This window comes from Bacillus rossius, chromosome 6 (genome assembly GCF_032445375.1).
Source record: "Bacillus rossius redtenbacheri isolate Brsri chromosome 6, Brsri_v3, whole genome shotgun sequence".
NCBI classification, from domain to species: domain Eukaryota; kingdom Metazoa; phylum Arthropoda; class Insecta; order Phasmatodea; family Bacillidae; genus Bacillus; species Bacillus rossius.
This window is the reverse complement of record NC_086334.1, coordinates 47,837,815-47,862,932: the sequence shown is the minus strand read 5'-3', so window position 1 is coordinate 47,862,932 and position 25,118 is coordinate 47,837,815. Positions and strand designations below refer to the sequence as shown.

The 25,118-nt window shown below is 37.9% G+C and overlaps 1 protein-coding gene across 13 annotated transcripts in view; it reads left to right on the top strand.

Moving 5' to 3' along the window:
- Nucleotides 1-25,118, top strand: part of LOC134533152 (poly(rC)-binding protein 3) — a 162,101-nt gene that overhangs the window by 43,781 nt on the left and 93,202 nt on the right. For 2 of the 13 annotated variants that reach the window (XM_063370480.1, XM_063370474.1), the window contains exon 1: nt 13,622-13,901. The exons of 8 other annotated variants lie outside the window; for them this stretch is intronic. The gene's annotated coding sequence lies outside the window, so the exon portion shown is untranslated. Of the gene's footprint in view, nt 1-13,621; nt 13,902-25,118 lie in introns of those variants that run through there. 3 more of the 13 variants (XM_063370475.1, XM_063370468.1, XM_063370471.1) reach the window with 3 other exon arrangements.

Genomic DNA, 25,118 nt, shown 5'->3' with positions numbered 1-25,118 from the left:
AAATTAGTGTAAAATTAAACAAACTATTTGTTTTTAAAAATTACACTACAAAAATGTAGAGTTACGGAATGTTTTGTATATGTAATTTTACGAAATATTTTTACGGCGTAGGTAAAAACTTTCCAAAGAATCGTTACGTTACACCTCAAGTGTTACTTTTTCACCAATGTTAAGTTTTTAGAATATCAACGTAAATTTAGTGTAAAATTACACGATGGGTAACTTTGCACTATGAATGTTGCCTGGGCATACAGGGATAGACGTGAAAAAATTTACACTTGCTTGTAGTGTTTTAAAATTCGTACTGTTGGTGTAAAATTAGATACCGAATTCGTGTATTATCATCAAAACATCACGTGCGAAATTTTACTCCAAGATTGTGGGTGTAGATATATCAGATAAAATTTTTTTTACACGGCAACTATGTTTTATTACACCAATGTTTATTTTTTTAGAATATTAATCTACATTTGGTGTAAACTTTGAAGATACAGTTAAAATACATTAACACCGATTGCGTAAATCTACAAAAAAAAATTTACTGTGTTTGGTGTGATTTTACATAAATATTTGTAATAAAACCTAATAGTCTTACAAGCTTCGGTAAAAATTCACGATTGTACACATGTTATTACAATTACTAATGTGTAAAATTACACTTTTGGATGTAGATATGAAATTACACTTACCACAAGTGATCTTTTTTTGTCAATACGTTGTACTTGTACACGTACGTAATTGTAAGAGTGGAAAAAATTTGTGAGAGGAAATTTACAGCTACCAAGGAACTGCATATATATATATATATAATATGTATGTATGTATAATATGTATGTATAATATGTATGTATGTATAATATGTATGTATAATATGTATGTATAATATGTATGTATGTATAATATGTATGTATAATATGGCAATTTTTCTGACAAAATCCCATTTAATTTACATTAGGTTACAAAAGTTGAATTCCCATTACACAATGATTTATTAGTGTACACAGTGGACTATATGTTAAGACGCTAGACTAACAACCTAAATGTCGTTGGTTCGGTACTCCGGTAAGTCACTCAGATTCTTAGAAGTTTTTATTTCAATTACAAATTAAAAATCACTCTGAAATACACACTGTTCAATAACAACTGTACGATACAAAAGTTTTTTTTTTGGAAGCAGTACAACTAACATATTAATTGTTATTACATATTTATTCAACAGTGTCGTGAAGTTAACCGACAGCTGTGGTAAAAATTCACGAACAGCTTTGACATATTTACCAAACAATAGAAATTTTTATAGTGTTTTTACTTGAGCACAAGAAAAAAAATACATAATATGTAGGTGTAAAATTACACTAACATCAGTCGAGACTGCTGTCACATGCATTTTGTGTAAAATTCACAAATTTTTCAGTGTACCTTATTACACAGCTTTGGATGTATTCATTTTAATTCATGTGGTAATTGAGTACAAACGAAATCGGGCAAATACGTGTTAATACTCTTATTAAATGTTTTATGTAGTTAAGTTAAAATTTGCGTACTAATGACGCGATTTTCTGTAAAGTTGCATTTGGCCGAACCTTTCTGGGTTGGCTAAAATAAAGAAAAGGCACCTTGGCACCGCTTTAGCGGCATCGTCTAAGACGCACGTGTTGTTGTCTCTGTTTGCCAAGTCCTGCTTTTAGTGACACACATAAAGTCATCGCGTAGATTTTATTCGTCTTGTGTGGCTTGGAGCAAAGTTTGTGTGACCGACGTTAAGCTCTTGCTAATTGTTTGAAACGAAGGGAATAATAGACTGCAATAATTCACCTCTGAACAGCCGCGTAAGCTGTTACTAAAATCTGTTATTTATATTGTACTAACTGTTACGATCGAGCTCATAAGTCCCAGAAGGGTTACATGCGTCAAGATTCTGAGTTAGCAATTAATTTAGTTACTGTTGACATCCTGAAGTTATTGAAGGTAGGGGTCCGCCTAGTCATGGATGAATTTGTCAGTGAGGCGGAATGAAAGTCTGACGCTCGCTGGTGTTACTAGCGCGGTATTGCCTCTTAAGCGCAAGACTTTGAACTAGCTGGCAGTCATAACATCGTACATACATACATACATACATACAAACAACTGTATTTGTATGGGGAACATTTGTTTTTTTGGCACAGAAATGAAGATAAAGGTCCATCCATTGAGTTTCAAGGATTTTCTTCGGGATTTTCATGCCTAAAAATTATTCTGAAAATACGCATTTTAGTCGTTTTCACACTCCTAAAAAATATCTACGTATTGATCACTAAATCCGGAAACTGAACACCTAATCCTATTTCAGCGTATTTTAAAATGATTTTCGGAAACAGACGCCAATTTGATATCTTTCAAACAGTTTTAAAATAGCGTGTGTTTTTAAAAGCTCTTCACACCGCATGTGTGCCCACATTTAAGTATTTCACCATGTTGGATATATTCAAGTATATACCCATTACTTGCCGTATGCGTACATAAATTTTCAAAATTTACATTTAAGTACGGTTTAGAAACTTCTAGAAGTTGCCATTCTCATTTTCTATCGCTCGCGTGATGAAATATTTTTTTTCCCAGGTGATTACAGACAAGGAGTAATGTGTTTACCAAGTTATCAAACCTTTACATCTTTCATACCAATAAATTATAATATAAAATCAGGGTTCATACGCTTAATTAATATATTTAAAAAGTCCTTGGCTAAAACTGAACAAGGGCCCTTAATTCTTAAATATCATTTATAATCCTTAAAAAATCTTCTTAATGAAGACTGATAGCTTGCAAATAAAAACTATATAAGCTTCAAAAGACTGAGTCAAGTAATTAGTTTTTGTGTGCACATAAAAAAAACTATTTTAAACGATAAAAAAAAAGCAGGCTCTTTAATTTTAACTAATTGAAATTGGCTTTGAAACTGTTGTTTGGAACGAAACAATCCCGACGATTGTTTCTGTAACGAACTAAAAGACACGGTGCGTGCAATGAAACGTCCCTGATAACGCAGCCCGACGCAAAATAAATGCGGCAGGCAAGTTTGAAAGGAGTCTTGGATTGCTCGCAATCGCCGTGCGTGTATTGTTCCCGCGGTGTGCGGAGCGGCGCGCGGTTCACGTGACCGCGCATGCGAGCGGCTCGCGTAGTGGATGCTGGCGCCTGCGACAGATCAATAAGCGGGCCCGCCTGGTCTCTCGGTCCACGGCCCGTGGTGAAGGGGGGGGGGAGGAAGGGAGGAGGGAGGCTGTAGTCTGTGGCGCCGCTAGCCAGCTTGGAGCCGCACCCCGGGTCACGGCCGACCTCCCTCTTCCGTCCTCTCTCTCTCTCTCTCTCTCTCTCTCTCTCTCTCTCTCTCTCTCTCTCTCTCTCTCTCTTTCCCTCTTTCCCCCTTCCTCCCACGTGCTCCAGTCTGCCGTCACCCAGACCGAGAAACAGCTTCTCTTTAGATTTTTAAAAATGCTAGGTTTGCTACATTAAAAATACTATGGATTCATGGTTAGGTAAATAAAATCTAAAAGATAATGTACACATCAGAAAGTTACACACAAACACAGTACCTAAAATAACAACACATTTAATCAAATTAATTACTTCTTAAATAAGTGTAAGAGTGATACTTATATATAATTGGATGCGTGTGCGCCTATATTTCACTCTGCAGCCAAAACTACACATCGTAGAACGAATGGTGTTTGTGTGTGGTAGTATAGCCCCGAGTCTCCCGTCGTGCACTATGGTAGTTTGCGCGTCGATAGCTGCAAGGGTGTGGAAGATATGGGACGCACACGCTTCATTTGATTTTTCATAAGAGTATACGAATAAAGGAAAACAGTAGAAAGTGAAAAAAAACACGAATAGTAAAGCGTGAAAAGTAAAAATAAAAACAAGATGCCAAAGTGTAAGAAAGAATTTTTCACAATATTCAGTACCTTGTATCTATAGCTGGAAAACACGGACTGAATTGACTGTTTGTGAAAGCATTTATGCCTGGATTATTGGTAACATTCGAGGACTATGTGATGGTTGCTGAGATTATAGAAGGTGAAATGTGAAGCGCATGCTTCAGTTGATTTTTCATAAGAGTATACGAATAAAGGAAAACAGTAGAAAGTGAAAAACATGAATAGTAAAGTGTGAAAAGTAAAAATAAAATAAAATGCCAAAGTGTAAGAAAGAATTTTCCACAATATTCAGTAACATTCGAGGACTATGTGTGAGTAGTGGAGATGGCTGTTGAGATTATAGAAGGCAAAATGTGACGCGCATGCTTAGTTTTATTTTTCATAAGATAAAGTGTACGAATAAAATCTATTTGTGTATGCACCAGACAACAAAACATATATGTGTATAATGATTTATTTTAGTACAATTATTCAGTATATGTAAGATATTTGTGTATGCTTAGTATGTATATGTAAGGTATTTATGTAAAAAAAATAATCAAAGAAGTCTTTTAACACATTTATTTTACACAAAAAACTGTATTAGATATAAATAATTAAATGTAGATAAAAAACAGCGAAGCGGGTACTTGCAGCTGTTATGTATATAAATACGCAGGTGATTATAAGTACAAGAGTTTGCATAATGCAAAGTTATGTTTGAACTAGACCAGCTATGGTCGTATGGGGATGACGGGGGTTGGGTTTTCTTTTGTCTCTTTTAGAAAATTGCAAAATAGGAAAATTGTTTGTAAAAAAAAATAGCCAGGGAAATGTGTAATTTTGGTCTTAGAAGTCAGTGTATAGTTCGGCAAAATTTATTAGATTTTTGTATGGAAACCTTGTGCTGTGTTTTAAGTCGAACGACGCGCAGACGCGGACGAGAGTGACTGTCGCGGAAGTCTATTCCAAAACGTTCGTATTAGTTGGAACACACTATACGTATGCGGAGTCTGGTGCCTCGGCGCACATAATTTTGTAAGCGCCCACGAAGTTGCTTTAGTTATGCAAAGTTAATTTGTTAATGAATAAAGGTTTTTTAGAACACGAAATTATTTTGCCATCACAAATTACTTTGTCAGACGTATGACAAAAAAATAGAGGTATCCGCATCGTTATTTTTAAAGTGCGTTATACTATAAACAAGCCAAGAATGAACGAAGCTTGGTGCAGGACCTCAGTTGGTATAGGCTCGATGTTTTCTTTTCCCGATAAAAAAAATATAAAGTGATTGCTACCAAATCGGTATTTTTGTTTAATGTACAGTAGAGTAAAACAGGAATACGAGATACGTGTGCTAGTTTATATGTTTCAGGAAATGCAACGATTAGAACTTTCGACACGGGGCCAAAATAGTAAAATGGTCTAGATTTTTAGGTTGTGGGGGTTCGTATTATATTAATCTCCTACAGAAGACATAAGGAAGTCGCCTATAGTGTGTCTTCCTTCCCTCCCGGCCACTTCTGTTTCTGCAACACCGGAATAAGCAGCCTGAAGTTGACAGTTTGGTGTTCACATTAGGCCAATCCTGGGAGGGCCATCAGTGTCATCGACGCTTGCTTACGTGGTCACGGACGATTGCAAGTCGCTAGGACTGTGTGAATAGATGCCTCACGGCGGGAGGATACGTAATCGAACTATAAGATCAGACATAAACCAAACAGGGCTTTTCGTAAATGTTTTAATTCGGCCGGGACATCATTCCAAATACATCACACCTTGAGACACGTTGATCATTCCGGGAGGACCTAGTCCGAATTCCGGTCCGGCCATTTGATTTCCCGTTTTCCGTGTCTCCCGAATAAAAACTCCAGGCGATGGTTCCTTACCATAGGCCGTGGCGGATTGTTCTTTGTTCGTTTCTTTATTCTTGTTATTCTATTATTCATTCTTTCAATATCTTTTTTTTTTTACGTCGCTAATGACGCCGATGTTGGCTAGAATTTCAGCTCAATTGAAATCTGATGAAAATGTGGTGCGCTTCGCGAGGCAGACTCGTGTTCGCCGGGGCTCTGCTGCGCTTCATCTGCATCCCCCGAGGGGCGTAAGCCGAGAGAGTTGTGCCCCTAGTCTTCCTGGCCCCGGGGGGGGGGAGGAGTTATAGATCCTCGTTGGGGTGGAGCTCGTGGGGTCACGGCATTTGTGCAACTGTAACTCAGTGACTACATTGTCGAATATCATTACAATTAGGAGTGGAACTTTGGCAGATAAGTCTATTTATACCACCTTTGCGTGTCCGACATTACGCATTATCCGACGTCCCGCCGCAAAAAAAAAAATCTTTAAATCTCAACACTACTGACCTTTTAAAGTTCTTTATTTTAATTCATACAATTCGGTAATTCATTTGTTTTGTTTTGTTGTAAAACATAATAATTTTGAAGTTTAATACGCTTTTTTTTTTTAACGTATCCCTACTATCCGACGTTTGCGCTTTTCCGGCGTTCTGGCCCGTTAATGTAGGATATGCAAGACACCAGTATGTCATCAAGGAACCAGAGCCGAACAAGTAGGATGGCCGTACCAGGATTCGAACCCTAGTTTCCCGACGGAATGCGAGTGACATGTTTCACCACTGCGCCACCTCTTTCGTATCTATGTAGGATGTCAAAAGTGATTTGACTTTAACAGTAGAATGTTTGAGTAATGTAATCCACTTTGACTCATCACGGGTACGTCACCAGCATATAAAAAAGAATTGGAGTGGGGGGTTGTGTCTCGGGACACTCGGCCGTTGGGTTTAATGTGAAACGTCCGTGTCAGCGATTCGCTCTTGGTGTAATGGATTGGAATGAAAACGAGACGTTGACTGCGTACTAAAAACTGGTGCTCTCTTCACTCGACATGTCCACTCGTGCAGGTACAACAGTGGTAGGGGTGCTCGTGGAGTAGGCGTCGTTCACTGAGCGCGCCGCGGCAGCTTTGAGACGCTCGCGCTCCCGAGACAGTCTCGCTCGCTCGCTACCGGACACTGGGGCGTATTTGCGTGGCCCGCAGCCTCCTCTGTCAAGCGATAGGCTGGCTCTTGCACGGGTTGGGGCTGACTTACCTTTTATTTTTATAAGCTTGCTTTGCATTTTTACATGTAAATGTTGTCCAAAATACCACGCTTTCAATAGCTTGACCTGTATGTATGAACGAACGAATGAATGAGCTATGTAATAAAATCTTTCCATTCAATTCTTTACCCACTTTTCGACGTCCGAATTTTGCAGACATATAAAGAACCTCTGCCAATACAATATTTTGATAACTTCAGACCTCAATAGTTAAGGGAGTAGAGGGTAAAAAAAAACCTAATTTCGAGCAATGGGTAATAACCATGCTTTTTGTGTATCCATGAGGTCAGGGCATGGTGGGAATTTGCTCCGGGGTAGACTTACCTTTAGGGGAAGAGGGGGGGGGGTTTAAAAGACTCAAAATTTCGAAAATTTTAAAACTCAAAGCTTTTTCGATTTTGTGTGTTTCCGATCGAAAGGGTCTGTTTATGGTGAAAATTTTCCCGGGTGAAACAAAAAAAGGGGGAGGGGCGTAATTCCCCCACATTTTGTACATTTTAAAAGTATAAGTATTCTTTTCGATTTAGGGTGTTTCGAAGGTCGAGTTATAGTGGAAAATGTTCCTTGGGTTCGTTAATGGCAATATGGGTATTACATCTGAAATTATCTGGTCATTCTTCCGGCGTGATCAAGTGTGATACGGACATTCCATTAGTCTGAGTTGATTTCGGCACAGATGGTGTACATGTGATGAAACCAATTGCCATTCTGTTTCCAGCGAAATACAGCTATGGTACTGCTGAAAGGCGAATGTTGCCATTACTACTGAGTTGGGCATCTACCGTGCATAAAATGCTGCACTGTAGATAATGCAGTTGTTTATTTGGAATCGTGTCTCTTAGCTGCCGGACAGGCTGATGTAGCTATTAGTTGCGTTAAGTCACTGGATGGTTTCCAAGTAGAAGAGTTTGATTGCTCTAAGATAACAAGAAAAGTTCCATGTTGACGCATTAGCTAAAATGGCTAGATTACGTGAACATTTATGACTAATTTTAAGTTTATTGTAACAAATACATACTTTAATCACTCAAATTAATATTTTTAATTTGTTTCAATTACTCATATTCAAATTTTTATATTTTATTTTGAGACAAAAAAAACTTATTTGAAAAACTAAAAAAAAAAATGCCGCTTTTATTTTTGAATGAACTAAAATTGACAAAAAATTTAAATTTTATTTTTTAAACAGCCAAATAATGCACCGCAACTCTATAAACTAAAAGCGTTGGGTGCTCTATTTTTTTTTTCATTTTCGTAATGGCTCTATCCTAAAATTAGTGATAGAATATTTAAGACAAATGATATCAAACACCTTCTGGACGTAGATCAGGTTGGAGGGGGGCAGGGTGTCCCCCCCCCCCTAGAATTAACAAGCCCATAACTAAAGGGGGCCGGCCTGCACTTGCAAAAGCATGACAATGAAACGTGTTTGATGCCAAAACTATGTCTAATGGAAAACTTTATGTACATTAAAATTTTTTCTTCTTATTGCATGCACGCAGGCCAAAATAAGGGCAGTGTACAACATACGGACACCGCATCCAGATATGACGTGTCGGTTAACCCTAAGTGCAAAGTTCTCTCTTACACCCCCCTCCCTCTTTTGTAAGTTTCCGTGGGCCCCACTTGCGAATCCTACAGAGTTGTGCCCCTGAAGCACCCCGTTACTAATTATAAGTTCATTATTGTTATTAAGTTCGTATATTCATTTTCGTAATGATATATCCTAAAATTTTCGCATTGACTATATCTTAAAATTAGTGATAGAAAATCTATTACAAATCATATTGTTATTAGGATGTTACTGTGAGTAAACAAAGCAGTGCTATTTAGATAGTATCTAGTTCGAAGTTGTCTGTGAAAACACCCGTTGAAAATGTGTAAAAGAAAATTGCGAAACAGGTGGCAATATTGCATGAAAGATTGTGAAACAAATAAGATATAAGGCTTCTTCGCTTGTGAAAAGCAACAAATCAAATAATGCGTCTCTTTTTCATTCGTTCCAACTGCGCTCTTGTTTTCATCAGTCTACAACGAAGATTTAAGCCACGTTTCAATCCTTTCTTATCCTGTGCTCCCGAGGTTTCCTTAAATATTTTACCCAAGATAAGTAATGTGCAATCACTTATATATTATATAACAAGCTGCTAGATGCGTATCGAACTGTATTAAAAAAAATGGATATGGCTTGCAGAAGCCAAGATAACAGGGAGTCATTTTTGCCCGATGTTGCGTCTCGTTGGTGCAAGCCTCATTGCTAATTAGGTCCTCATGGCCCGGTGGTGGTGGGGATTATGCGGTGGTTTGTTATTGTCTTTTGCAATTTGGTGATGGAGGGGCACAAGAACCAGTCGCGAACTTCGTCAGTGGCAAATCACCCGGACGGAATCGAACCGTAGACTCGAGGCCCATCAGACAAATGCCTTGTTCCAGTAAGCCACAAGAGTGGTCGGCCCCTTTCGAAGGAGAGAGCGATGCCGTTGGTTGTAAATTTTGAAATATATAGTACTCTGCAATTAATATTTTATAGAAGTTATTATTGGGCAGGAAGATGTATAGGTTAAAGGTGTTTCATAGTCGTGAAGAGGTCAGACGATGTCGTATCGTGATACAAAGAGGCTTTAGCTTGTAGTTGTCATTGGCTGCAGTCGGTTCGGAGCCAGGGTGTGCAGAAGGGAGATTGCCGACACGGGCCGAGAACCACGCAGGTGTTCTGAATGGCAGCGATGCTGTGGCGTGTACAGGGAGGCAGCATCCCTGTACAGGAGCAGTGTCGAGGGAGTCGGGCGGCAGCTGTCGGGGAAGGGAGCGCGCGCGCCCTATCTGCGCGCTGCAGGCGCTCTTCGCCCGCCTGAATGGTCCTCGAGCAGGGGGGTGTGAGAGGGGGCGCCGCGCCGGTCGATGAATGCCTGTAACCGCCTTGATTAGTGTGTTACGCGGACTGGCGCCCGCGCGCTCTGGTTGGTCGGCGTGGGCCGTGGGGGCGGCGCGCATGCGCAGAAGTGGCGAGCACTAGTCGGCAAACCTAGTGGTTCGGTTGCCTGAAGGGGGTAGTGTCCTAAGTTATTTTACCTATAATATGTCGTGCTTTTTCCAATGATTTCATAACATCTTAGCCCTCGGTATACGGCATTTGGTGGGAGTGATTTCGCGAATGCGACGGAAGTCGAGGAACGGAAATGTGTAACGACGCCGGTGCTGCCATCTGTGGCGGATCCGGATGGCGCGAACCAAAGTTCACAAATACAAAGGGAAACGTTGCATTATTAACTTTTTAATGAATTTTAAAACATGGGCAGTAGTTTAATCAAATTCCTTGTCGGTAATAATGTCTAAAGCCGGGGTTTAGTATTTTTTACAAGTCTCTTTCGCTTTTATCGGAGCCGTTTCATTATATAGTTAGAAATTTCTGTCTGCTGAACAATTGATTCAATAGTCGGCGTAGCTGTTCCGGCAGCGAATTCTAGCGGCGGGTGCGGAAAAAACGCGTGATTCGCGACCAGAAATGTAGTTGAACAAACTATTTGCGTATATTTATCACGTTCGGCATTTAAAAGAATTCTACGTTAAATGTCGTGTCCAAGTTTCGTATTTTAAATGTACTTGCAACATTAGAACACACAAATTTGTTCGTTTCGGAGGTTAGATGTTAGACATCACTGGCGAGTACTGAGAGACTAGCTCACAATTATTTCTGCTGATATAAATCGTCAACTAATGATTTTTATGAATAAAGGCAAATTTAATGAACTGAAAGCATGAACTTATGCGATACCTATACAGTTTTGGTTCAACTGTTCGTATGTAGCCTTCGTCTTCAAACTTTTTATCTTTAGTATATCAGTCATGAATCAATGAAAATCAGTCATTCCCAAAACTCTGCAAAATTCGGGTTTAATTTAAATATAAATAGTTGGAAGAAGACCACACAATTTCATGCTTTCAGTACATGCTAAGATTGACACCAATTTGCCAAGTTCATAAAACCCATTAAATAAGGAATTGTTTAATAGAAAAACCGTTAATGAACAATTACATATTGTAATATTATGAGTTTATTTAAAATCAAAAACACAAGTTCTTAGAAACAAAATAATTAAGCCTAAGTGTGATGTTAAAATCGTATATTTCAAATCGAAATTGCCAGTGCCACAGAAAACAATTATCACTGAAGAAAGAAATATAGAATTTAAAAGACTCCAATTTGAACTCAACAGTTGTAGGGAAATAACATTTTTACTATTATAAAAATACGCCTTCGTTAAGATAGAGAGCTTACATTAAGAGATTCTTTGAGACTCTAAAATAGTGTCCGTTCAATTTATTAATTACAGTTGTAAACCTTCTCAACAATTAATTCCATACCTATCCTCTGTGATTTATCGAAGTGGTTTTTCAATATTTAACTATAACCCATCTTGAGGTATCATTTTCGTGCTGACTACCTTGCACTGTGATATTACTGTTTCTAAAATTTATATGTAGGTACATATTACTTACATGTCTTACCATTGTAGGGAATCAAATTTAAAATCTTTAATTATTTTACTGAATGTGCTTAAGCGATTTACACATTGCTGTGCAGAGAGATGAATTGAAATGAATAAATTAAGGAACTTGATTGGATGGCTACTGTAAATTTACAAACGACTGTGATTGATGTTCCAGGTATGTATGGCGTCAATACGTAGATGGCGAGAGAGCCGCTTGCGTGTCGGTTTTTGTTTGTGGCCTTATCCGGTGTTAGTCGGGTTCTAGAAGTCTATTGTGCTGTTTGGAGTGAAGTGTCACTTAGTGTCCAGCCGAGAGAAATGGATTTGGTAGAGGTCAATATAGGACTGGCAGGATCGCCGCTGATAGCAAAATATACTATGTACAATGGACGTGCAATAATATGTATATTGCCGTGTTACATACGACACGCGCGAGTTCGATCGAAGTGGTTCTCGAGTGACCGGCGTCAGGGACATGAGTGTGCCGCGCCACGACGTGATCCTCAGAAGTTCAAGGCAGGTAGACTCCGTGAACGACCGCCTGCCAGCCCGAAGCTAGTGATTCAACCAGTTCATTTTCTCGGCGACGCTGTGGCCGAGATCACAGCTCGTCGAGCTCATCCCTAAATCTTTGTTTCGAGCTAGAGACGTTTGCATCGCGGATAAGAATAGTCTTGATTGCGAGGTTGTTAATTTGTTTGGATCACGTTAACGTCCCCCGCCTTATGTTGGGATGCTTTGTGGAGAACGGCGTAAGTACCTACTGATTCTTATAAAAAAATATTAATGACCAAGATGGGACTCGAACCCATTACCCCAGGGCATGGGGTGGTAAGACACTGGACTCGCATCCTGGAAGACCCGGGTTGGATGGAATCCCTGTCTGGCCAATATGGTTTCCCGAATTCACTGCAGGCAAAGTGGTCTTGTTGGCAGGAACGCTGGCCCGAGATTGGCATGATTCAACGTTACTTGGTACCATTTATAGTTTTCCGTATTGCACGACGAAATGGGATTCTTAGCTTCCACAGTAGAGTGCATTTTTTTTTTTATCTCCGCTGTTGGCTAGCCGACACATGGGAGTGCAGACTGATTAGTAAATAAAACAAAATAAAAAATAACATACAAATTTTAACTTCCAAAATTTAAGTGATGGAAGAAAAAGCCAAATATGTACGTATTGTTAAACTTAATAATTTAAGTGATGTCACTTCAAGGCGTTACTAACTTAAGATACAATTAAATAAATAAATACTCATAGAAAAAAAACTTTTTTCGATTTTCTTTTTTCTGGAAAAATACCTTTTCTTGAAACATATACAAAGCTATAGACCGTCTCACGCTTAGATTGCAATACACGGCTTACGGCGTTTGGTGTTGCCAGATCTATAACACTTAACAACGAAGTTTAGGAGATGTACTTCTTTTGATTTTTGATTGCTTGATTAACATTTTAGAAATCCACATAGTTATTTATAATGTTTTAGGCGATCACGCTTATAAATCTGTAATAAGTCAACTTGTTAATGAAATTAATAAAATCACATCCCTTAAATTAAAAATACGTATGGTATTTGGCAACAGCGCACTCAGAACTGCGCTAACGGCAATCTACTATTTGCTTTCACACTGCAATCTAAAAGTGAGGCGCTGTATAGGCTAGACGACTGCAGCGAGCTGTTACAGACTTAAGAAAATTCTAGGGCTTCGTGAAGTCCTACAGTTGCACAAGCCCACAGTTTTGCCCATATAGGTGTTACATTACGCGAATCAGTGAGTGTCACCATTAAAGCGTTCCAAGGAGTCTGCACTTCAATGTTTACTTCCGTTCACTTCGAAGACTAGCTCGGCGCCCTTGCTACCTTCCCGCCCCGAGCTGTGTCTGGGCGAAGTTTAGCAATCCAGTCTGGAGGCGGGCCAACCGCGTGCTTTGTTGCCGTGCCGGCACTTGTATTTGATACATCAGCTGACGTCACTTTCCCAGCGCCCATTTTCAATCCGGCCGGCGCGGCGTCTCCCCTCCCCTCCCGGCGTCGCGCGCACCCTCGGACCCTCCCCTCCTCCGGGGTCGACGGGGGGGGGGGGGGCGGCCAGCCAGCCCGCGGCCTGGGGTTCAGTTCGCGTCGTCCGCTCCACACAATACCACCTCTACGCCTTGCATGACACCCTGCTAGCCCTCCCCCCTTTACTCCGTCTCTGCCGCCGCGTCTTTATTTTTAGCTTTTTCCCCCCCACTTCTCTGTCTCACCTGTCCCCCCCCCCTCCTCTGTGCCCGGCTCTCGCGGTCCAGTCGGTGGTGTGTGTGTGCGGCCGTCGCGTGAGTGGCTGTGCGCTGAGCTGTTGGCTGTTGTGGTGGCTGCTTCCTCGGCGCTAGCGGCCGTCGTCGGTTCATGGTGAGTGGCTCCTCGCGTCGCTGTCCGATAGCGCCCTTGCATATGCGGACACTCCCCCTCGTCAGCGCCGAGAGCAGTAGGCCACAACCGCACGTACTTGCAGTGACCAAAACAGATGCAATCCACCGCACAAGTGAACAACTAATGACATAGTAAATCATAACACAAAAAAAAAATACAATAAAACATATGTATTTACTAACATTAACCAACTGTTAAAGGACACAAACAACTCTGTATTCATTTCGCCGCTTGAGAATTGGAGTGTTCTATGTCCAATTTTTAGGTTTTTTTTTATGCTATGGACACGAAATTAATATCAGTATTCATTTGTACGATATCCACACACGTCTACGCACATAAAAATGTTCGTTCTTAATTTAAGACAAATACTATTTTGTTTTATGTCATGATATTCATAGTTATTTGAACTTTCAAATGCTTATATCTCAGTTCCGACTTAAATGGACATAGAACACTCCAATTCTCGGGCGACGATTTTGAAGCGGAATCAAACATCCACAGTCTTTGGCCTGTTTACAACCAATAATGTGTCATTTCAAAGTTTTGGCGAAACGTATTCCATTTGTTATCTTTTTTTTTTGAGACTGTAAGGTTTGTTTATTAGTGATGATGGAAATAAAAGTGCAAACTACATGGTGTGTGCAGGAGAACATTGTATAGTCAGTTTTGAATGTTATGTTATGTTTGTCGAAATGGATCATGATAGTTATTTGTATTGTAGTATATCTATATATTATTTTTTTCCAGAAAGACCGATGAGAGACGGGGATAAAAAGGTCAGATGTGTCAGGGAAACTCCAGGAAAATGAACTGCCCAAATAAGAGAGCGGAAACCCTATTTATGTTTCATCTCAAATGTTTCTCAACAGATATTTACTAATTGTATCATTTCATAGTGTTAAAAATGACGTAAGTGTTCACAATTATGATCACTTGCGTGACCTTTTAAATCTAAAAAAATTACGTTTAGTAATTATCTGGTAAAAAATTAATCAACTAACAAAACATGAAAGTGAGCTATCGGAATAAATTTGCAGGAAAATCCCTTAAATAATTGTAATAACAAGAACATGAACAACGAACCGAGCCTTATTATTCAATGTACTTCATGGATTTTAATGGCAACGCGCATCAGGGTAAAAAAAATACCGGGTTTAAGTCTATAATTACGTAATGTTTACCGAATGTGTAACGTGAAATTTGTTTTTTGGACTAATCTGAAGTTTGTATTCTTTTAGGAAAAAAAAAATTCTAAAATAACTTTTAGTTGCTTCCTGTAAAGTGTTTAAAAGACAACCACATCTTAGTTCACGTGACTGACGCCTTTTCGTCTAGAAATTTATTGCGGTGAGTCCGACTGATTATTATGTAGATTATATAAATGCAACAAATGTGTATTTTCATGCTACAGCTCTACGTCGCTTTTCTCACGTGAATAAATATTTACAAGATATTTGACAGAACCATTTTATGAACTGGTTACTTAATTTTTTTTTTAAACGATGGGTGTTGTTTATTGCTATCTTCGTTCAAGGAGGTTGTCCTCTGAAATTTTTTTTGTATAAATCTTTTCTGAAGGCCGTTTGTGTGAACCAGAAGCTAGTGGATATAAGGTCGATTAATTTTTCCGAAGGTGGCATAAACGTCGCAAGTTCATGGGATATATATTTTTTTCATTTATGCCTTCTATAAATCAGCAAATGTTGATTTCACTCAGGTTGTTTCACCGGTGATGTAAGAAACGGGGAACAGCTCGAGCCTATTACGCAAGCAGCAGATCGGGTCCGCAGCAGTCTCTAGACGCGAGTCCGCACGAATGTCGACTGACTACTTAAATGGAGTCATGTACACCTAGCGGATGTGTTCGGACCGCACACTCACTTTGGCTTGAGGTCTGCTTGTGTTTTTTTCTCTCATTTCACGAAACTGGCTTCTGCTTGTATTTATTCTAGAACATTGAAGAGTGCTTTTCGCTGTCTGGCATTTGTGCATTGGAGGTGGAACGCGGTGTTGCTATTAAATTAAGCTTTTATCATTCCATTGGAAGGCTCATTCGTTTTTTTGGAAACAAGGCACCGGGAGATTATTTCAATTTATTTTTATACTATGTATACACACTCACATGGCGTTTGATCAAGAGTTCCATGTGGAATTCTAAGGTTTGCCAAGAGAAAAGGAAGATGTTGTGCTGAATACCTTCTAAGAATTGCAATAAATTTCATCTGTTTCTGGCTCGAAGTTACATTTTTTTTAAGGCGGGATAGTGAAAAATGTTCGTGAATTAATTGAATGGAGTATAGAAATAGTGATTTGTGTAACATTTTTCAATCGGAGAATAAAATGGGTGAACATATTTAATTTACACTTTTTTAAAATAAGGTTTATGTAAAATGTACCCACATCAATGTTAAAATATTTAAAATTGTGCCCTTAGGAAATTTCTTAAAATTTTTGTGGGGTTCTTATTTCACATGGTTTTATTTATAATGTATGTACGAGTCAAAAGTCAAGAGCATGCAAAGCCAGTATGCGTATAATATGCTAGCATTAAGTATTTCCAGATTTACTTAGTAAGCAAATTTCATTTAATGTCTTGAGCATTTATATTAAATTTTATACACATACATATACAACCAATATTGTATACATTGTCGCTTGGATACAGTAAAATCAACATTATGGATTCCTATGTCTGTACGCTATGGTATGGCGAGCTCAGTTTCGTATCCCATAACAGCATAGCCCAGGAATAAAATAATAGTGTACATTTTTGATGTGCAAGGTCTTTTGTGGGATCCAGTATTTTAAAAAAGCGTTAGTAATTTTCGTCTACTATACCCATAAGTGCAGAAGAAAAACATTATACGGATCTAATATTTAGTCAGTATGCTATCGCGTGTAGGATCTTCTAAATGTACTATCTGTCCCGTGCAATTATCTCACGTGTCGAGGTTGCGTCAAGTTTCTCTTTCATCAAAGTCAATAAAGAAACCTACATATATTTCTTCCATGTCTGATGCTATAGACTAGATACAGACAAGTTGGCTGTCATATTTTGATTAGATATATTTCTTTGTATTCCTGTAGCCTCAAACTTATTCAAATTAAATTTAAAGCGAAATTATTTTAATTAAAAAAAGTCTCGAAAATAAAGAAAATAGAAATTTTAAGCACTTATTACCCTTAACGAGTTTGCAAAGATGTTTCACTCCAGATGTATCGGCTGGTGGAAATTTTAACGTACGAGCCGAGTTAGATAAATTGATGGTGACTGATGTAAAATTCCCCTTGTATTCAAAGGATTAAAAAACAAAAACAAAATTGTATATAGAATAACTTTATAGCGAGCTATACAAGGTGAATTAAACAATATTTCTTATTTCGTTTTACCACCACGTTTTATTCATAACGGCAAGGAAAAGGGTTCGTAATAAAAATAGCATTGGTGTTTACCTATTTATGTAAAATACATTTAGCAAATCTCACGGGCGGATAAAATGCGGTGCCTTTCGACAGTAATATAAATACATAAGAACACAGCACTATATATATATATATATATATATATACTAGCTGCCCGACCCGGCTTCGCACGGCTCTACTAATGGAAAAAGAATTATGCCACATCTCCCATTTACAGTAATGGTAAATATAAAAAATTCATTGAAAATTTATTACAATGCTGTATAATGTACCGGAGAAAAAATGAATAGCACCGATGGTTTCCCGACTCGTGCACGCAACGTACAACTGATATACCCGTTATTCGCTACGGCAGTCTACAGGCAGATCACTCTTGCGCCGCTCATTATACATGCCCCTCCTTGTGGGTACGCCACTGCCGCGCGATGCCCGTTGCCATGGAGACGCAGAAGGCATGAACAATGCAAAATACTGTTCTCATGCAGACAAAGTACCCACTGTTGCCTGGTTTTAACCACCTATGCTATGGGATCTAATTTTCGGAAAATGTCATCCTGCGTAACATAAGGAACATTACTGTGAAGTTTCAAGTCTGTAAAATATATATACTTGAAAAAAAAGGGCAATTTTTGATATTTAAAGTACTTGCAAAATTTCAACGGTGATGAGGACTGCACTAACAATGAAATAGCCGTTGCCATAGAGACGAATGAAGCATCAACAAAGCAACAGCCGTTGCCATGGTGATTTCCTACCAAAAACTGGAAATTAAAAAAAAATTAGGGGTGGACTACCCCTAACATTTAGGGGGATGAAAAATAGATGTTGGCCGATTCTCATAGATACCGGATAAGCACAAAAAATTTCATCAAAATCGGTCAAGCCGTTTCGGAGGAGTATGGCAACGAAAACTGTGACACGAGAATTTTATATATAAGATATTGCCAGGAACTGCTAGTTTGTAGTTAACGGCCACTTCTGGGTGAAATTATTGTAAAAACTACCCAAAAGTTTTATTATTTGTTTTTAGTAATATTTGTGCTACCGTAATTTGGTAATCACATAAGTCATAACTTTGCAGATAAAGCTCATTGGTGAATTCGCAGTATTATTTTACACAAATTATTCCAGATAATCAAAGTGATCTACATGCCTCAGTTAAAAATAGGCTAAAATACATGAATGTACATCTTTAAATACAACTTATTAAATTGTTATATTGTACATTTTGATGTAAAGTAATAAATATTCGATGTACATTTTAATTGTATGGTCACTTAAGTCATTGCAAAGGAACATAATATTCTTCAGAGTAAATTTACAACGACCAAGTTTCTACAAATATACATCCATATATTAATCTTAAAATATTTTTTTTTTAAATTGAAGTATAATATTTAATTTTTTATAACACTAGTACAATGCATTCTAGAGGACAAGACATTTGACTGACAATATACGTACCGAAAGATCTATTTTTCACCAGTTTACTTTGTTATTTAGAAGAATTATTTGGACCATCAAGTAATGATAAAAAAAAAAGCTTTGACATACACACTATACATTAGCAGGTTGAAGCTAAAAAATAACAGGAAGAACTACAGTTTTGCATATTCTTAGTCTGTGTACTAAGTATTGTACTAAAAATAAACGAGTAATTGTAAATATACACGTAAATTGCATACATAAGTGTATAAATTATATATAAATACTCCCAGCAGCTATGGCATATCTACCATATCATAGTAACTTTACTTTTACCCTTTTAGTAGTATTTTTACTTTAAAAAAATCCAAACAAATTACCTTCTAAATGGTTTCCTAAAGAATGACCAAAAACATTCTGCGTTTTAGTCTCTCTCGTGTAGCTTTTCCCAAATTTGACAGTTCTTAAAAGTAGTACTTGTTCTTTTGCAATTTTTTTTCTGTCGGCAGAGTTTTTAAACAACTTACTTGCCCTCTTGCCATTGTTTTTGTGAAGCAGTTTTTTTTCAACAACTTAAAGCGATTGTCGGTGTTTGCAAACAAACATCACGTGACAGTTTGGAAGTGGTTATCACTTGTACATACTATTTTTGAGGACTGGCTAAGACAAGTTACATGGCACAGACAGTATCAGTCGCCTAGCTATCGGAGCGGCTTGGTGCCTGGGGTGGGCAGTGCCGGTGGGCGGTTATTGATAACGCCACATCTGCTCTGCGGAGATCTCGTTTGATATGTGTCGCAAATTCACATTTTACATGCTGGAGCGAGTCCGGAGGAAAAAAAAAAACACCCTCTGAATGATGGGCATACCAGAATTTTCTTTGGTGTCTAGGTCTGCGCATAAATTTAGCTCTTACCATACTTATTGAGTTGGTTTTTACGGTACCTGCGCCTGTTTCTCCACCACCCCTCTTCCCTTATTGACTATTTCCCCTGTATAGGCTTTGCTTTTAGCACTCTGATCGAAGAAGTCGTGGCCCCAATGCCGGCACATGCCTTCTCAGCTTCTCCATAGCCGCGATACACGCATTTAGTGAAAAACAAGCCTTGATAAGATACAATAATTCTTTCGACGCTTACATAACCTGGTGTATCGACAACCAAATACTTTTAGGCAATAATTTGCTTGCATGTAAGAAAAATACACAGTATATTTTCAGGCAGTTTTTTTTTAATGTTTACTCATTAAAGTCAATCTTTTACAGTAATAGTAGTTTGGCTAAGCCAGCGGTTCCCAAAAGGTGTTCCGCGGAACCCTGTGGTTCCGTGAGTCAGGACGAATGTCATATAAAGCAGGCACAATTATTGTCAAATAACTTTCTTTGAAGGAGTTGGAGTTCCGTCAAAAGAAAAGTCGATCATAGGGTTCACTGGCCGAAAAACATTTGGACACTACGAGGCTAAGCAACAGGCTATAGTTACATCTTTACTAAAATATACAGCCGCAAACCTCCCAAAAGGCCACAAGGGTGCATGGAAGGACGCGAGCGGAAAGTCCTTTGGTTATAGGCTGCATCGGAAATTATGTAAGGATAGTTACAACTATTCGGAAGGTCAACAAAGTTGGCTGACATCCTTTTCGATATAATTTTCAAGAATGCTATAGGCTACATGGTCCTTTAAGGAGGTATTCGGAAACAGCAAGTGTAGTAGTTGAAGGTTACACGTGATAACCTTTGATATATCGCACGAGCTTCAAGGCTAGGGTGTTTTAAGAAGGTATTCGGAAAAAGCAAGTGTCGCAGTTGGAGGTTACGAGTGAAAACGAATGTCTGCGATGTTCGTTTGAATCGTATATTTTAGTTACTTGCTGTGAATGTTCAAGTTAAACTTTCTCACGCAATCACCCCGTGTTTAAAAATATAGCAACCAGGAAGAGCATTTTGTTGTTTTTTTTTCCTTCCGAAATGTGAGCAGTGATATTCAGGATTTACATACGATAATCTCGTAACAACTTGGTCATAGGATCCGTGTTTGGACACCAAGACAATGCACTATTTGGCTGCTGGGAGCGCACTGTATGTACACCGATTTTTTTTTACACCGATTGGTGTTTGTGACCTGGTGACCGACTATCTTCTATGCCTTGAACTTTGACAGCGATCACTTTTTTTTCCCCTGTGGCCGTTTCCGTTCTCGTGTGTCCCATAAAAGTATGCAAGTATTTCATATTTGTGCAATTATTCATAGGGCGGGGCTGTTTTTTCGTAATTAGATGATATAAAACAAAGTAGAACGTGCTGGTATCAGGCATTGTGGCTACGTGAAAATAAAACACTGGTGTACATCTGAAGGGGAAAAAAAGGTAAAGCAGACGACGAAAACTAATTAGCACATATCGTGGGAGTTGTCGCAGTGGCAATTTCTCGAACTCTCATTAGGAAAGGTGCGAGTTAGAATTTCGGTCCAGCTGGTGTGGTTTCTGTTTTCTATGGTTTCCCTAAACCACCAGAGAATGTTGGGATATTTCCTCGCTAGGCCATGTTCGATTATTCACCGATATTTGTTTCTGTTGAGAGTTTGTGTCTCCAATAACCTCATGGATGAAACTTAAAACTATGTATATACAGTAGAATAAAAACTTATTTCAATTTATTTTTTATTTTTTTGAAAGCTTTAAGTTAAAGGTTAGGGCACAACAGTTGCAGATAAAATGTATTTGTATAGATACTTGTGACGCTTTCGTACTAGAATATTACTATAGTTACTCATGAAAGCTCCAAATTCAGATAGTGATATGATAAGGTATCCATCATCTTTCGAAGTATTTGTTTTCTAAATAATAAATATAGGATTTCTGTTTGGTTTTATGGTTCGTTGTTTTTGAGATGCGTTTGCCACCCAGACTTGGAAACGAAAGTCTGAAAATAGGTAAATAAACTATGAACATACCTAAAATGTTTTTACGTATTTGACTGCTTTAATACTATAAAAAAGTATTGGCAGTTAAAAAGTAAAAATGGGTGCGTTTATTTATCTAACTTCAATTTTGCATAATTAATATAAATAAAATAATAAAAGGACTGGAGTTATATTATAAATACGGTTGGTAAAGTATAAATTCAATCAAACAAAAAAAATAATTAAATAAATACTCGGTCTTCTATATTAATATAAACATGTTTACAAAATTATTTAACATATTAAAATAATCGAGATACATTTTAGCTAATAATGAAAATCAATACATATTCTGAATGCTTATTCTATTTTATTATTTAAATTATTTATTCCATAATAATTTAATAATTTACAATACAAATAAATTATAAATACGAGATCATTACTTAAGTTATATAAATAGGCTGGAAAACTTTTATAAACACAATTAATATCACTAATATTTCCAATACATGAATGCTTTAAATGATATAGACCGGTATTCAATATCAATCACTAAAATATAAGATTTAAAACATATATAATTTTAATTCTTATGTAGTCTTTTGTTCATCCTGTGAAAATTTCGTACATGGTGCGCGCGCTTCGTAAAAATTCACTCATCATTTTTTTTCATAACGCGCCTTAAGCAGTACAAACCATTTTGATGATTCATCCAGTTGTTTATTGAGGATTTAATTTTGTTAATTTTTTCACCGGATAAACAAGGGCAGACCGAAACTTTTAACTGTTGTTTACGAAATTTTTAACTGTTGTTTACGAAAACCTTTTTCTGGGTGGAATGGTTTGTGCGTATATGGCTTGCACAGTTGAATTTCGATTGAAGCGGATTTATTAACATAGTGTATTTTAGGACGTAAGTTTCCCATGACCTTTGACTGGAAGCATGTATACCATTCCAGATAACAAATGCGTGTGGCGGTGCGTTGCGTCACGTTTTGAATATACACAGCACGGGTGACAATCATAGAAGAAATAAGGTGACAACCATAGTGGAAAGAGGGTGACAACTGAGCCGCCAAACTGATGCTCTCCCGTTCCTACTTTCGAGGGCACAATTTTTGCTAAGGCATGTATTGCAAGAGACAAACGTAAGGGTTTAAGCGTTGAATATGCTACACGTGTAACCTAACCGCGTTCCTAGTGCCAATTACCGCTTCCAAACCCTTAAGAAATAGGTCACGGCCAGCCCCTTTATTTTAGGGGACGGATTAGGGTGTCGTATCCGTGACCAATCTGTGCCCAAATTACTGCGCATGCGCAGAGCTCACTTTTTAGATGATATCGTCCAGATGGTGGACCCGCGTGCGGCGACATGAACTCGTATATATTCGCTTTCGTGAACATCGGGGGACGTTCCAAGAATTAAACTCTATCATATAGAATTTATCATGGAATACACTTTGTACATTTTTAATTGCCATGGGAAGCAATAGTCGGAACTTAAAAACATACTTGAGGAATACATAGTTTCGTCGCTATAACTGACGTGTGTCTGTAGCTAATTGGTAAAGTGCGTAGTATCCGAGAGAAAATGTATGGTGGCAGGACGTTCAAATTCCCTCTCCGGGATATTCTTTTGACTTGTTATAAAACTTATTATTGCATTATGAACACCATAATACACGTAACATATATTAATAATTGTAATTTGTTTGAGTAATTGCTATAACAACTTATAATTCATAGCTCAATCCGTTGGTTTGGTTATTTCGTATAAGGTAGGCCTATCTCCCCTCTATTTTTTAGTATAAATTAATCATATAAACACTATGCATATAATCAATTCTACATATTTTTCAGTTACAAAAATTGTGTTGCCAAATTTTGATTAGAAATAAAAATATACTTTTCATCAGGTGTAAACCTGACACGCTGATTTTGTCGTCTTCCATTATTCTAATGTAGACGTAAACAAACAAATGTGTAGAGGTAAGTCAAGTAGCGTGCTCGTTTTGTGATGTGCAACTTTCTAGCCTCGCGCACCGTTTATTAAAACAACTGCCAATCTGTTAACTTATTGTGATTGGATTTGGACACGTTTTGGAATACGATACGAGAGTTAGGTTCCCGTTGTGGCCTAACATGGCAGTGATTAATCGCTACCTTACCCGAACGTTTTGTAATACAGAGTCTGAAGTTGTGTTCGCATTTGCTAAAATGCAGTCGTTTTTCGAAGCTGATAATTTTCTCTCGCATTGTAGCCTACTTATAATATAATTGTAGATGATTTCTGTTACCCTTTAACATTATAATACTTTTGTTCTTAACTATTGATTTTTAGCCCAAGTTGTCCTTGTACCTAAGGGTATCTAGACTATGCAAGTTCTATAAGCATTTGATGCCTTGATGCTGAAGGTATCGAACTGAAGTGAAATAATGATTCTACAGTAACAATTTAATTCCTAAAAATAATGGCAGAAACACCTGTTAAAACTTTTTCAACACAAAAAGAAAAAAATCACACACGGTAGAAACTAGAAAATAATTCTTCTATACAGATGTTAACAGATTTTGGGATGATGTTCCTAACAAATCATAATTTATAAATAACGAGTAGATTTCTTGGGCTTTTCTACTAAATTGTTTTGAGTTTCGAACGCTGCGCTGTTTTTTTTATTTTTTATTTTTTTTTATAGATACACTTAAGGTTTAACTAAAGGTTGCAATCCAAAAGGTACATCGTGTATGTGCACAGTTTTAATTTAAAAATCTTTTAAAACATTAAAACAAAAATAAAACTTTAAAATAGTGTTCATAGGTACACGCACAATTTTTTTAAAATTTACTCTTTTCCCCTCAATACTACGAGGTTATTATTCTGATATTTTAAAACATGTATACACTACCACTTCTTTATTCGTCAATTTCGGAGCCACATGGCCGGCAGGTATTAATGGGATTCTGAAGGAAGCCAGTTATTGATGTTGCATCACTAAACGCCATATTGAAGAGACACCTAAAATACTGGACTGGACACTGATGCAAACCACCGTCCGCTTCTTAGGTGTAGCTACAGGATTCTCATTACGTAGAATGTTACTAAAAGGAGCTTTACCTATCACAGCGAGGATCCACGACTATTCGTAACTTCCCGAGTCTATTGGTGACATTCTTAGTTCGTGGTTCATATTTAAGGCTCGGTGTCCCACGCCTTTATCATTACTATTATTTGAGGGATGTTTATTTAAATTTAACGCAACAAAGCTCTTGCATACTATGTTTCGTTTTAAATTATCCCAACAGATATTTACTTGAGGTTATCCAATGGTGTTAGAAAGTCACGCAAGTGTTCACAATTTATTTTAATCACTCGCGGGACCTTTTACGGATCGAAAATAACCAGCTCGGCTAGTCAGAGGTGTATCTGCGTTGTTAATGCGAG